Genomic DNA, 12637 nt, shown 5'->3' with positions numbered 1-12637 from the left:
CGCAAAACTCAGCCTACTGCAATCACATTCACCTCGCCCCCGACAGACTTGGGGGAGAGCCGGGTCGATTGAAACACTTTTCAGTTAAACGTCTTTTGCAAAGATGACGTTATGTATACAAATAATTTGTGATCAACAACTCACATGTGTGTTCTCTTAGTTACAAGCAGTGGTGTAGTCTACGTGATACGCAGGTATACGCCGTATACCCACTAGGAACGCACCAGGATTTGCGTATACCCACTTAAAAATGTGCACGGATACGTATCAATCGTCTTGTGACAGATCTTTCACTTCTGTGTTTATTTTTCGGAAATATCGGTTGGTATAATAACTGCAATAAAATACTTTAAGCAGGGGAAGTTATCTCCTACATTCACCATTCATAAAATTCCCGCTGTGCGCTCGCGCTCTGCCGTCTCTGTTACGAAGCGCGAAGCTGCCCCTGCATCTCTGCACGTTAGTTGGCGGGCCGAGCCCCTCCTTCTCGCGTGTGTGTGCGTGCGTGCGTGCGTGCGTGTGTGTGTGTGTGTGTGTGTGTGTGTGTGTGTCCAGTCCTCCCATATTAATGTGTAAACCACATAATAAGTAGTCAACAGAAGACAATGTTTTAATCCCACTTTATATCTCCTCGTTACTTTTAGATGAGAACCCCTGGCCAGCCTTTCAGACTGGGTGTCAGGCTAGGGAATTTAAAAACAGGCATCCTTGGTTAGAGTGGAGGGAAAAAAAGTTATAGGTAAATGTCAGCCAACATACAGTTGGTATACACAATTGAAATTCATAATGTTAATCACTATGCAAATGCAAAAAATCGAGATTTTATTTTTAGGCCAAATCGCCCAGCCCTACCTTGTAGTGACCGTAACATAATTCACCTACAGTATTTCGTTATGTGTTGTTCTTTCAATTGTGTTGTTGTTTACTGCATGTCATTTACGTTCTTGGTGGTTCAGGGATCGCGGTCCCTAAGGATTACGTGCGTCTCATGACGTCACAGACCATGCTGGATTTGTTTACCTTCAGCACGCTTTGTTTTCCGGTTTTATTTTTTACAAAATAAACGAGTCACACGGCTGTGTGCTCAACGTGCGAAGTTGTGTTCTTAACTCATTGCAATTTCCACAGCCTAATTATATATATAGGTTTTGGCATAAACATAACTCGGGTGCACTGTACTATCTGCGCACACCCTTTCTGAAGCCTCTCTCTCGCTCTCTCTCTCTCTCGCTCTCTCTCTCTCTCTCTGTCCCTCCCGCTCTCTCTTTCTCTCTCTCTCGTACCGTTTTGTGGAGCACGTTAATTGTCTTAGAACACTCCCATTCAGAATGCATTGGTTTACATTTCGTTTTGTGTAACACGCAGAAAGTCGGACTATCGTGCTCGGGAACACGCTTCAATAGATTAACGTTCGTGCGCAGGAGCACGCAATTGCGTGATACCGGGTTGGTTTATATGCAGGCCTGATAGAGTTCAGGCGTGGTGCCTGAATTCAGGCTTGAGCTCGGCCATGTATGTTGTCAAGTGAAAATAGGTGTGCGGTGCCTTTTTAAAATGTGTGGTCAACACGTCAACCTACCTGACCTTTTGATTGACTTGTCTGCCACCAACTAGGCGTAGTCTATATAAGGAAGTCTTTTGCCTTTGTATGTTTGCACTGAGGATGGTCTGAATGGGACTGTAAACGTTTTGCACGTACTTTGGGTAGCACTTTACACTTTATGCAATAAAACGTATTGTTGCATCGGCTACATGGTGTGCGAGTTCCACTCCTTTTTATTGTTGTCAAGAAAGGCAATTCTCTATGGTGTCTTCGAATGTATTTGATAATTTCAGGCACAGATAATTTCACTTCCTATCAGCCATGTATATGTGATGAGGTACAAACAAGACTCAAGCTTTAAGAATCAGCCCGGTCAAATCAAGCCCTTCACACACACTCATTACCTTCCTATTGGCAGGCTATCCGTACTCATCTCTCTTTAAGTCTCTCTCCTTCTGACTTCATCTCTCATTCTCTTCCTCTCTCTTGAAGTCCCTCCATCTGTCTCTCCCTCATTTTTGCAGGTATATCTGTGTGTGTGTGTGTGTGTGTGTGTGTGTGTGTCTCACTCTCACTCTCACTCTCTCTCACACGCACACATTTGAGGATGAGTTCACTCATTTACATGTAAAACTATTTTAACCCATTTTGATGTGCTGTGCAATGTTGCTAGCTTTGCAGAAGTCCCCTTATGTTCAACATCCCCTTTGGCCGTCTCCATAATACGCCTTTGTTGCTCGGCCGAAGCTGCTCTTCGGAAAAAATGTGTTGCTGTGAGGCGGTGGTGCCCAGCTGGCCGTGTGAAAGGAAAGTCTCTGTGATGCGTTCTCTGCACTGGATGTTGAGAAACTGTATGGCCAATGTGAGAGCCAAGCCCGACTCCCCAAACCCTTTGTACAGACCACTGTGGACAATCGCAAACAACAGCCCGAAGGATTGGAGTGAATTTGAATCTGAGTTTCTGTTCTGAGACTTTTACACATATACATGTCTATATGTGTATGCTTACAGTTTTTTTCAATTGCTTGAAAACTATAGACACATGCTTGGACCAAAGTAACACAACTACACCAACATAAGACACTTACTGTAGTTCAAAAATGACACCTTGGTATAGCATTGGGAAAACACATCTATTCAAAATACTAAACACATTGGGTAATTGAAAATACTTAAATACATACCTCAAAACACTTGCTTGCAAAACTGACCAACTATCGGCCAGCTACAAAAAGGCCAAAGGGCAATTGCGTACTTCCCGGGGCAGCAAGGCGGAAATATATCATTGTGTGCCGCCATAAGCCTTCGAGGGTAACTGCACCATCATGCAAAAATAGGTCCCTACACAATACCCAACATATCATCACATTTCTAGATGCACTTCATGATGCAGCTGAACAGAGGGGTATTTCACAAAGCCGGTTTTATCACATAACCGGGTAAATTAACCCAGGGTTTGCGGTAACCCTAGGTTTTTCGTTCCAAAATGAACACGGTATGTTAGTTACTATAGACACATATGCTCTGAATCAAACCTGTGGGGTATTCCACAAAGCCGATTTTATCACATAGCTGGGTAAGTTAACCCAGGGTTTGCGGTAACCCTAGGTTTTCCGTTCCAAAATGAACACGGTATGTTAGTTACTATAGAAACATATGCTCTGAATCAAACCTGGTCGGAGCAGGTTTTGCGCAGGTTAAGTTTGAAACATAACCCGGTTTTGGGTATTTACAGTTTTTTTCAATTGCTTGAACACTATAGACACATGCTTAGACCAAAGTAACACAACTTGAAGTTTTTGTTTCTATACCTTAAACACATGTAACCATTCCTTAAACAAAAGTGCTGCTTTGCACTTTAGTTGCAATTGTGCAACACACTTGCTCCTTTCTGCAACACACTTGCTCCTGCACACTACACACTATTTCATACACAAGACACTTAATTCAAAAATGACGTCTCATTGTACCATTGGGAAAACACATCTATTCAGAATCCTATACACATTGGTTAATTGAAAATACTTACATACAAACCTGAAAACACTGTCTTCCAAAACTGAACACCTATCAGCCAGCTACAAAAAGGGCAATTGTGCACGCCCCGGGGCAGCATGGGGGAAATATATCATTGTGTGCTGCCATAAGCCTTCGAGGGTAACTGCACCATCATACAAAAATAGGTCCCTACAATCCCCAACTTATCATCACATTTCTAGATGCACTTCATGCTGCAGCTGAACAGGACGGATCTGAGCAGCCGAGGTTTGTTGTTGCTTGGGATGTTTGTTTCCATCAGGCTGTTTTGGTCCGGAACTGGTACACCAACCATAAACTATTTGAAGTCGTATACTCGCCATTTCTACACCCTATAGAAGTTCTTTTTTCGGCTTGAGGATGTAGTGCATATGACTGCCAACCACATGCCTCATCTGCAGGAAATGGAACAGGCCTGCGGAGACATTGAGGTAGGGTCAATCCATGGATGGATTTGGCACACAAGGCGAGGATCCATAAGCCCACCCATGCAAAATTACCTTGTTTTTATGTGTTTATGTACAGTACAGTTGTGTATTTTTTTTTTTTTTTATCTATATATTTTAGCTTAAACTGAATTTACTGAACTGTAAATTACTGTACTCCAATGTACAGTATTGAGTATTAGGTTTTTTGGTTGTTTGGTTGAAAACGTGCCTTCTGTGGAACTGAATAAAGGCAGTGAATATGGAAGACTGCAGTGTTTTATATAAAGTAGACTACTGTGGTGCTGCTGATCTGAAAGTGTATTCATATGATACAAGTGTGTATCATTTTGTCATCAGAGTGACATTTTGACAAAGGATTGTTAGGTTTCGATAGAAGAATTAAAATTTGATATAGATGTGAATGGTATATTTCCCAGTGTTGTGTCTTATTTGCTTGTGTGTTGAGTTTAGTCACAATGAGCCAAGTTTTGAAAAATATGTTCAAGCAATTGAAAAAAACTGCATCCATGCTTTGCAAGCATGGATGCAGCAAGAGCAAGAGGCATAGGTAGAGGAGGAAGAGGAGGACAGAGACATAGAGGAGGACGTGGTGGAAGAGGCCGTGCACAGAACATTATTTCCGATGACATTAGAGCAACTTTGGTTGACCATGTCATAAACCATGGTCTGACTATGAGGGAAACTGGGCAGAGAGTCCACCCCAGTCTAAGCCGTTTCAGTTTCATCCATAATAAGGACATTCCGACTGCAAAACAGGTATGTCTTCAACTCTCTACTTTCTACTCTACTCAGACTGTATCTAGAGTATTTGCAGTACTGTACCATATCACATGTACTGTATTGCAAGGTGGCTAATGCTCCTTTTTGAACAAAAGTGGTAGTTTTTGTGACATACTGTGATTACCTAAATTGAGATGTTTCAGTACTTTCTATGGTATATACAGTAAAGTACAGTATATACAGTACTGTAAAAAAGAAGCAAACCAATACAGTAACATTTTGTGGTTGCTTTTTTCTAAAGAATGACTAGAAGACCTTCTGGGGCCGGACGCCAACGCCTGTTCACCCAACAGCAGGAACTTGCCATTGTGGACCTGGTCAGAGCAAACAATCCGTCTCAACCAGCTACAGCAACAAATACTTGCTGATAGAGAAGTATTCAATAACAGAGCGAGTAAGCAGTTCCACTATCAGACGCATCTTGGTAAAGCACCAAATTACCATGAAGCAATTGTACAGGGTCCCATTTGAGAGGAACAGTGTCAGGGTAAAAAGACTTTGACGTGAACATGTACAGGTAAGTGTTACAGTCCTTTACATTTACAATACAGTATTGGTGTCATCCAGTTACAGCTGAATATGTGCCATTGTATCAGTACCACATAGATACATTCAGAGAGGTACCAGGTACCTGTTTGATGGGGTGGGGGTCCTCTATGTGTAGTACTGTAGTTGAGTGTTTTGAGTAATGCCATCCAAAATATGTATTACATGTATTTTGTTTTGTTACAGAGCATCTTGGAGATGGATGGAGCTGCACAGCCTCATGAATTTATTTACATTGATGAGGCTGGATTCAACCTCAGCAAAACAAGACGGCGGGGTTGTAACATAATTGGCCAATGTTACAACCTGGCTAAACGGTTGTGACATTGAAGGGGAGGCAACAAATAGTCTGGTATGACCATAACAAATTTATTAAAGAATACCATGAACAACCAAACATAAAGGAAGGAAACGAAGGATCAGGCTGCAGGCCAGGGAGGAGAGGGAGTCACTTGATCAGAGCTGCTTTATAGGCTCCTGAGCCAAGCCTGCTCAGGTGAGCTGCATCTCGTTAGGTGATGTGGCTCCACCGACCAGCTCCCTGCAAGACAGAACACACCAGAAGCAACACCACAACACAAAGGCAACCCTGTGGCTGTCACACTTCCCCCCATAAGACAGGAGTACCCCGTACATTAATAAAGGGCATAACTCATGTGCACTGTAACAGGATACACCACTTTCTCTTTGCGTTCATGAATCCAAGTTTTAATTTGTGCAGATAACTTAAACACCACTTTAAAGAACATGACTCCAACCTCTCAAGTGTCCTCAACCCCACCCCCAGCCACCTTTGCCTGTGGAGCAATTTAGGAGGGGGAGAAACAGACCGCACAGGATAGAAGAGATGATGCTATTAGTTACAAGAAGTTACAAAGGCGCACGGGACAAAAAGCATCCGCGATGACGTTGTGGGTGCCCTTAATATGACGGATGCCTAAGTTGTACGGCTGCAAAAACAGAGCCCATCGCATTAGCCTCTGATTAGGGTTCTGCAAAGAATTCCAGAAGGTGAGAGGGTTATGGTCAGTGAATACGACAATTGGCATTCCAGAATCAAGGTACACAATGAAATGTTGCAGAGCCCCAACCAACTTATCGCCGTACCAACCAACTCATCGCCATCCCAGCCAACTCATCGCCATACCAACCAACTCATCGCCATACCAACCAATTCATCGCCATACAATCCAACTCTTCAACCATCCCAACCAACTCTTCAACCATCCCAACCAACTCTTCAACCATACCAACCAACTCTTCAACCATACCAACCAACGGCCCGTTTCACCATTTCGTTCAGGGTTTCCATGATCCATACATCACATCTTTTTAGGTTTGTCCTGGACGCGCACAACCCTGTGTTAACCAACCCCGAGTTGATTGAACTAATGCATAACCGCTGTTGTGGAACCGAAAACTCTGGGTTAGTCGGCACAGGGTCAATCAACCTAGAGTTCAGCGTTAACTCAGTGTTTGCTAAACCTCAGTTCGGGGAATACCCCACTGGTCGGAGCAGGTTTTGCGCAGGTTAAGTTTGGAACATAACCCGGTTTTGGGTATTTAAACCCGCGTTCATTGCAGATTTATTCACAATGGCATGCCCTTTTGTTGAGAGGCCAGTTGATATCGGAGTGCAAATTATTCGTGCAATCCACCGCGAGCGATTAATAAGACCACGGCTCGACATCTTGGCACATCGGATGACTTTTTGCTGGAGAGATATATATTCTCACGCAAATCTTTAATATATTTAAATAGCCTTCTCCAGCCTTACATAGCCAACACTAATCGAGGACCTAGCCTCAGTTCACTCCAGATTATTTGCGTAGCCCTCCGTTTTTTGCAAATGGTAGTTTTATCTACAATGTTGGAGATGCTGAGTACATCTCAGTCCTTTCAGATGACCCATCCACGTCCGGACCAAGATTTTCATCGGCCTCCTATCATACAAAGAGCAATATTGGCTGAGTACTATGCCGAGAGGCGCTTACAACAGAAAGTATAAAATAGTATATTTACATCCACTGGAGAATGTTTGATCGTAGCCGGGGGCTCCATTACAAGCAATAATCCATCTTGATCTGTGAAGTTGATGAATTGTCACTTTTACGTTTTATACCAAAAAAAAACATTTGGAACAAGAAAAACAGAAAAACCTACATTCAACCAGTGGGGTACCCTCACATGGCCCCTGACTCTCTGAGGAGGTACCTCCAGGTACCCCCTCCATGCCAGGGCGCCCTGAATTTATGTATATTACCTCCACCGGGGTCAAGACAATTTGCAGTAGGGCCGAGATCGTTTATTGGCCTGTGGCATGTGCCACCGCGACCACTGACATACCATGGCATATGCCGTTCTGGAACGGTAACTGCCGTTCTGAAACGGTAACTGCCGTTCTGAAACGGTAACTACCGTTCTGAAACGGTAACTGCCGTCGCGACCACTGACATACCATGGCATATGCCGTTCTGGAACGGTAACTGCCGTTCTGAAACGGTAACTACCGTTCTGAAACGGTAACTACCGTTCTGAAACGGTAATGCCATGGCATATGCCTTTCTGGAACGGTAACTACCGTTCTGAAACGGTAACTGCCGTTCAGGTGGAACGGTAACTGCAGTTCCCAACAATGGTATGTGACACCAGCATAACTCCTCCGTATAATTTCAAGACAGGTATTGCCATAAATGTAAAGGTATATATATTTGGTATTTATTGACACAATATCACAACATAACGCCGTAAATAAAGGGATTTACACGTTTCTCTCGTCCGTGCTGTTGTTAGGATATTTCCGATCTGTTTTGTTGTTGCTTTTGTAATGACAGATGCTTTTGAAAACAGCCGGACTTGCTCCGGTGACGGTAGTAATATAGCCTAGCCTTCTAGGTGGCCATAGAGCTAGTCTATTGCTTTGTTCCAATATCCATACTATCCGCAGTCATTATACTTTATTTTAGTATGACTTCTTTTTTTCATATAGTTTGAGTACGTAGTGCGTTGCAATTAAGATCAGGGCGAAAGGAAGTGTAGTGAAAGGACCCGGATGGTATACTCAAACGGTCAAACCGATGAGTGTGGATTGATGTACACCTTTCGTGCTCCACGGCAGCGATCTAATAGCTACGTAGCTGAAGAGGCGGAGCCAGGCTGAGCCAACGTCGGCGCATTTTCTTTAATAGGTCCATGCATTTTCCACGTATCCTGCATTAATGGAGTCATTTTGTTGTTTTAATAGCTTTATAACTACTATGTGTAAAGAGTTCACCGTTCAAAGCGAGATGTTTATTGCGGTTGCGATCGTAGTTTCCGGTTAGTGCACCAGAGCCAGGTCCCTATAGGGGTGGCACTGTAGGCTATGGCTAGACAGTCATCCATTTTTCCACTCGTGTTTTATCAAGATGTTCTAGTAGCGTAGACTATAATAAAGCCTATACTGTATGACTGCTTCAGCTCATAACTATTCAATAGGCCAAACATTAAGTTTTGCATTTGTTGTTATTGGTGTTTAACCAAATAATTTAAGCAGGCCTATAGGTTCCTATCATTTAACCCTGATCCAGTGTCATAAACCTTTCTATATCGACATGATCCAGTGGTATCATGGCATACAGGCCACCGTTTTTCCGCTGGCATGCCACTCATGTAAAATGGTATTACCAGTTTCTACTGGCACCTACCGTTTTTTCCGCTGGCATGCCACTCATGGAAAATGGTAATTACCAGTTTCTACTGGCACCTACCGTTTTTCCGCTGGCATGCCACTCATGGAAAATGGTAATTACCAGTTTCTACTGGCACCTACCGTTTTTCCGCTGGCATGCCACTCATGGAAAATGGTAATTACCAGTTTCTACTGGCACCTACCGTTTTTCCGATGGCATGCCACTCATGGAAAATGGTAATTACCAGTTCTATTTCATGTAGGCTACGCCGTCTAGGCTTCGCCCTATGGGCTTGTCCCGTGCGCGCGTCTGCGCGCGCTGAAAATTCAAACTATGCACCTATCAGCGTGGGCACCGCCCACATTTCCCACGGTATCGTGTCTATATAACGCGGTGTATACCGTCGCTCATCCTCCCTTTTCTTTCAGCACTTGTGCTTATCAGCAAGAAATTGAGAACTACAATTAAGAAGATGAGAACTTCAACACGGATCTCCCAAGCCGGTGGCAGCGGCTCGGGTGAGGCCGCGGACAAACGGCCCTTTTCAGGGCCACCTGAGAGCGCTCCTAGAGCTAGGTCCTTTTCAGGACTCCTATGCGCCTCCTGTCCCGCCTCCCTGGCACCGGGTGACGGGCACTTGGCGTGCTTTTGGTGCCTCGGCGCCGACCACGCCGCGGCTGCTATGGCAGCGTCTCCTGTGTCGCTTGCCGGGAGCTGCCTGAAGAGGGGATCCTCTCCAGGCATCTCTTCTTTTCCCCTGCGGTGGAAATGGCTGACGCCATCGACCTGTTCGGACCTGACGTCGACGATGGCATCATCGAAGCCTCCCTGGACGACGTCTTCGGCGACTCGGCGTCCGGTTTTTCCCGCTCTCGGGTTACAACCGCCACCGTCATACAACACGAGGGTCCGCGCCGGATGACCGATCTCTTCCGGGAGATCATGGGTGAGGCGGCGGCCATCAAAGGGATTCCCATGCCGGTCCCGCCTCTCGCCCCCGTATCTGACGATATGCAGGGCGAGTGCTTTCGCACCCCATCTTTTTCCCGGCGGGTTACCCAGTGCCCCTTGTTCCCGCCTTTGCAGCACTTGTTTATTGCTGCCGGTGAGGACCCTTCGACCCTGAAGGCTCCGGTAAGATCCTACACGGATTTCACCAACGTGGAGGGGTGGGCCGATACTCAGGCGAGCCTCCCTCGCCTGGAGCCTCCCCTGGCAGCGCTTCTCTGTCCGGGCGCCGGGCTCCTTAACGAAAAGCCGCTGCCCCCCGACCGCCTCCAGAAGCAGATTGTCGGCCTAACGGACAGGGTGTTCGTTTGTGCCTCTCAATCCGCGGCGGCGGTCAACAACATCGCCCTGCTCTCCTCTGCCATGGTCTCCTTGTCGGCTGACAGGGAGGCCTACGGCCCGGAGGAAGCCGCGAGATGGCTGGCGGTTTCCCGCTTTTCCAGCGCCATCCTCCAGCTATGCCAGCCGATAGCCGTTTCGGCCGGCCAGCATATGGCGTGGGCTACCATGATTCAAAGGGTCATATGGCTCTCCCACACTGCGGTGCCGGAACGAGAGCGGGCCAGCCTCGTCCAGGGTCCACTAGCGCCGGATGGCCTATTTGGTCCCAGGTTCTCCGAGGTGCTCGCGCACCAGCAGTCAGTCCGTGAGAATCGTTCCCGGTTCGGGACGATTCTCACGGGCTCCTCCCGCCAGCAGGCTGAGAGGAAGCGCGGTCTAGGCCGGTCCCAGCGTTCCATGGGACCGCCTCCGACTCCAGCCCCGGTGCAGCAGCCGCAGCCGCCGCGCACGGGGAGAGCAGCAGCGCCACGGACCGGGAAGTTCCGGACGCTTGCTCCTACTTTTTCTTTCCCTATTAAAGAAAAGAGTAAAGACCGTTCGGCCGAACGGCAGTACATGGTACCTAAAGAGCGATATTCCCCAGGCCACCTGCGTCCTACGCTTGTGGTGCGCTCCTCCATGTTGCCTATTTCCCCCTCTCAGCCCGGTGGCTGTAGGGTGACGGTCGGACGGCGTGTTCACATGGCCTCTGGTTCACCTGCTTCTAAGAAGCGGCGTCCCTTGGAGCCTCATGGACGGATCAGAGACTCGTTGCACGAGCCCGTGGATACGGCCGCTTGTACCGGTCTCCTGGTTCCCCACATTATAGGTGAGGAGATGGGTCCGCGCGCTGTGGCTACAGCCTGCGGACAGCGCATGCGCACAGGTGCTGCGGCCGGACGGCTCGCTCCCTGTTCAGCAGGCACGAGCGCGACGTCTAGACAGCTCGTTGTTTTTACAGCTGCTAGTTCTGGTACGTCTCCTACGCTCGCTGAGCCTCCTCCCTTTCGTGGGAAGCCCCCCTTGGTTCACACGCAGTGTGGAGGCGGTAGGGGCAGAGGAATACGGGTTATTCCTGGACGGTCTTCCTCAGCTGTCGGCTCGCCCTCTCTCCAACCGCTATGCGTGTTGGCAAGAGCGGTGCGTTCTGCCATCGTGGTTGGACACCACGTTGAGATGGGGCCATCCCATACATCCCATACATACCCCCACCCTTTATGGGGTTGGTGGAGACCACGCTACGGGACCCGGCTGCGAGCACGGCTCTGGCAGCAGAGGTGGCACGTCTCTTGGTAAAGGGGGCCATCACTGTCGTTCCCCCCCACGAGTCTCACCTAGGTTTTTATTCCCGCTACTTCCTGGTTTCCAAGAAGTCAGGGGAAATGAGACCTATTCTGGATCTTCGCGTGTTCAACAGATTCGTTGCCACGAGGAAGTTCAGAATGCTCACGGTCGGAGCATTGTTCCGGTGTGTGAGAGAGGGCGATTGGTTCACATCCCTGGATCTCAAGGATGCTTACTTCCACGTCCCTGTTCGGCAGGCGCACAGGAAGTTTCTCCGCTTTGCCTTTATGGGGATGGCGTACGAGTACCAGTGTCTGCCGTTCGGCTATTCCCTGGCTCCGCGCACCTTCTCGAAGTGTGTGGAGACGGCGTTGGAACCGCTCAGACGTCAGGGAAAGAGGATTCTCTTCTACCTAGACGATCTGCTTATTCTGAGCAACTCAGAAGAGACCGCGAGAAGGGACACCATGTTGGTGATAAACCATCTCTCCTTCCTGGGTTTTGCCATCAACTGGGAGAAGAGCTCCCCGCTCCCCAGCCGGCAGACAGTCTACTTGGGGCTTTGCCTAGACTCAGCCACCATGATTGCGATGCTTTCGCCTCCTCGGCGAGACGCCATCCTGTCGGCGCTCTCCCGTTTTCACGTTCGCAGAAACGTGACCGCACTGTCCACCATGCGCCTGTTGGGGCTGATGGCAGCTGCCCACCCCGTGGTCCCCCTGGGTCTGCTTTTTATGCGCAGACTCCAGCGGTGGTTTGCTCGCCAACGGTTGGACCCCAGGCGACACAAGCTCAGGGTGCTCCTCGTCCCCCATTCGGTGTCGCCAGACCTGGAATATTGGAAAGGACCCTCCGCCCTTCTCAAGGGTGTTCCCCTGGGCAGGGTGGCGTCCTACGTAGTGGTCTTCACGGACGCCTCGTTGACGGGTTGGGGAGGAACGTGCCTCTCTCACTCGGTCGGAGACGAGTGGCGCACGCCCCCTACAGCACACATAAAT

Source organism: Gadus macrocephalus, chromosome 17, assembly GCF_031168955.1.
Source record: "Gadus macrocephalus chromosome 17, ASM3116895v1".
NCBI classification, from domain to species: Eukaryota; Metazoa; Chordata; class Actinopteri; order Gadiformes; family Gadidae; genus Gadus; species Gadus macrocephalus.
The sequence above is the reverse complement of the archived record's forward strand: the minus strand, read 5'-3'. Positions refer to the sequence as shown.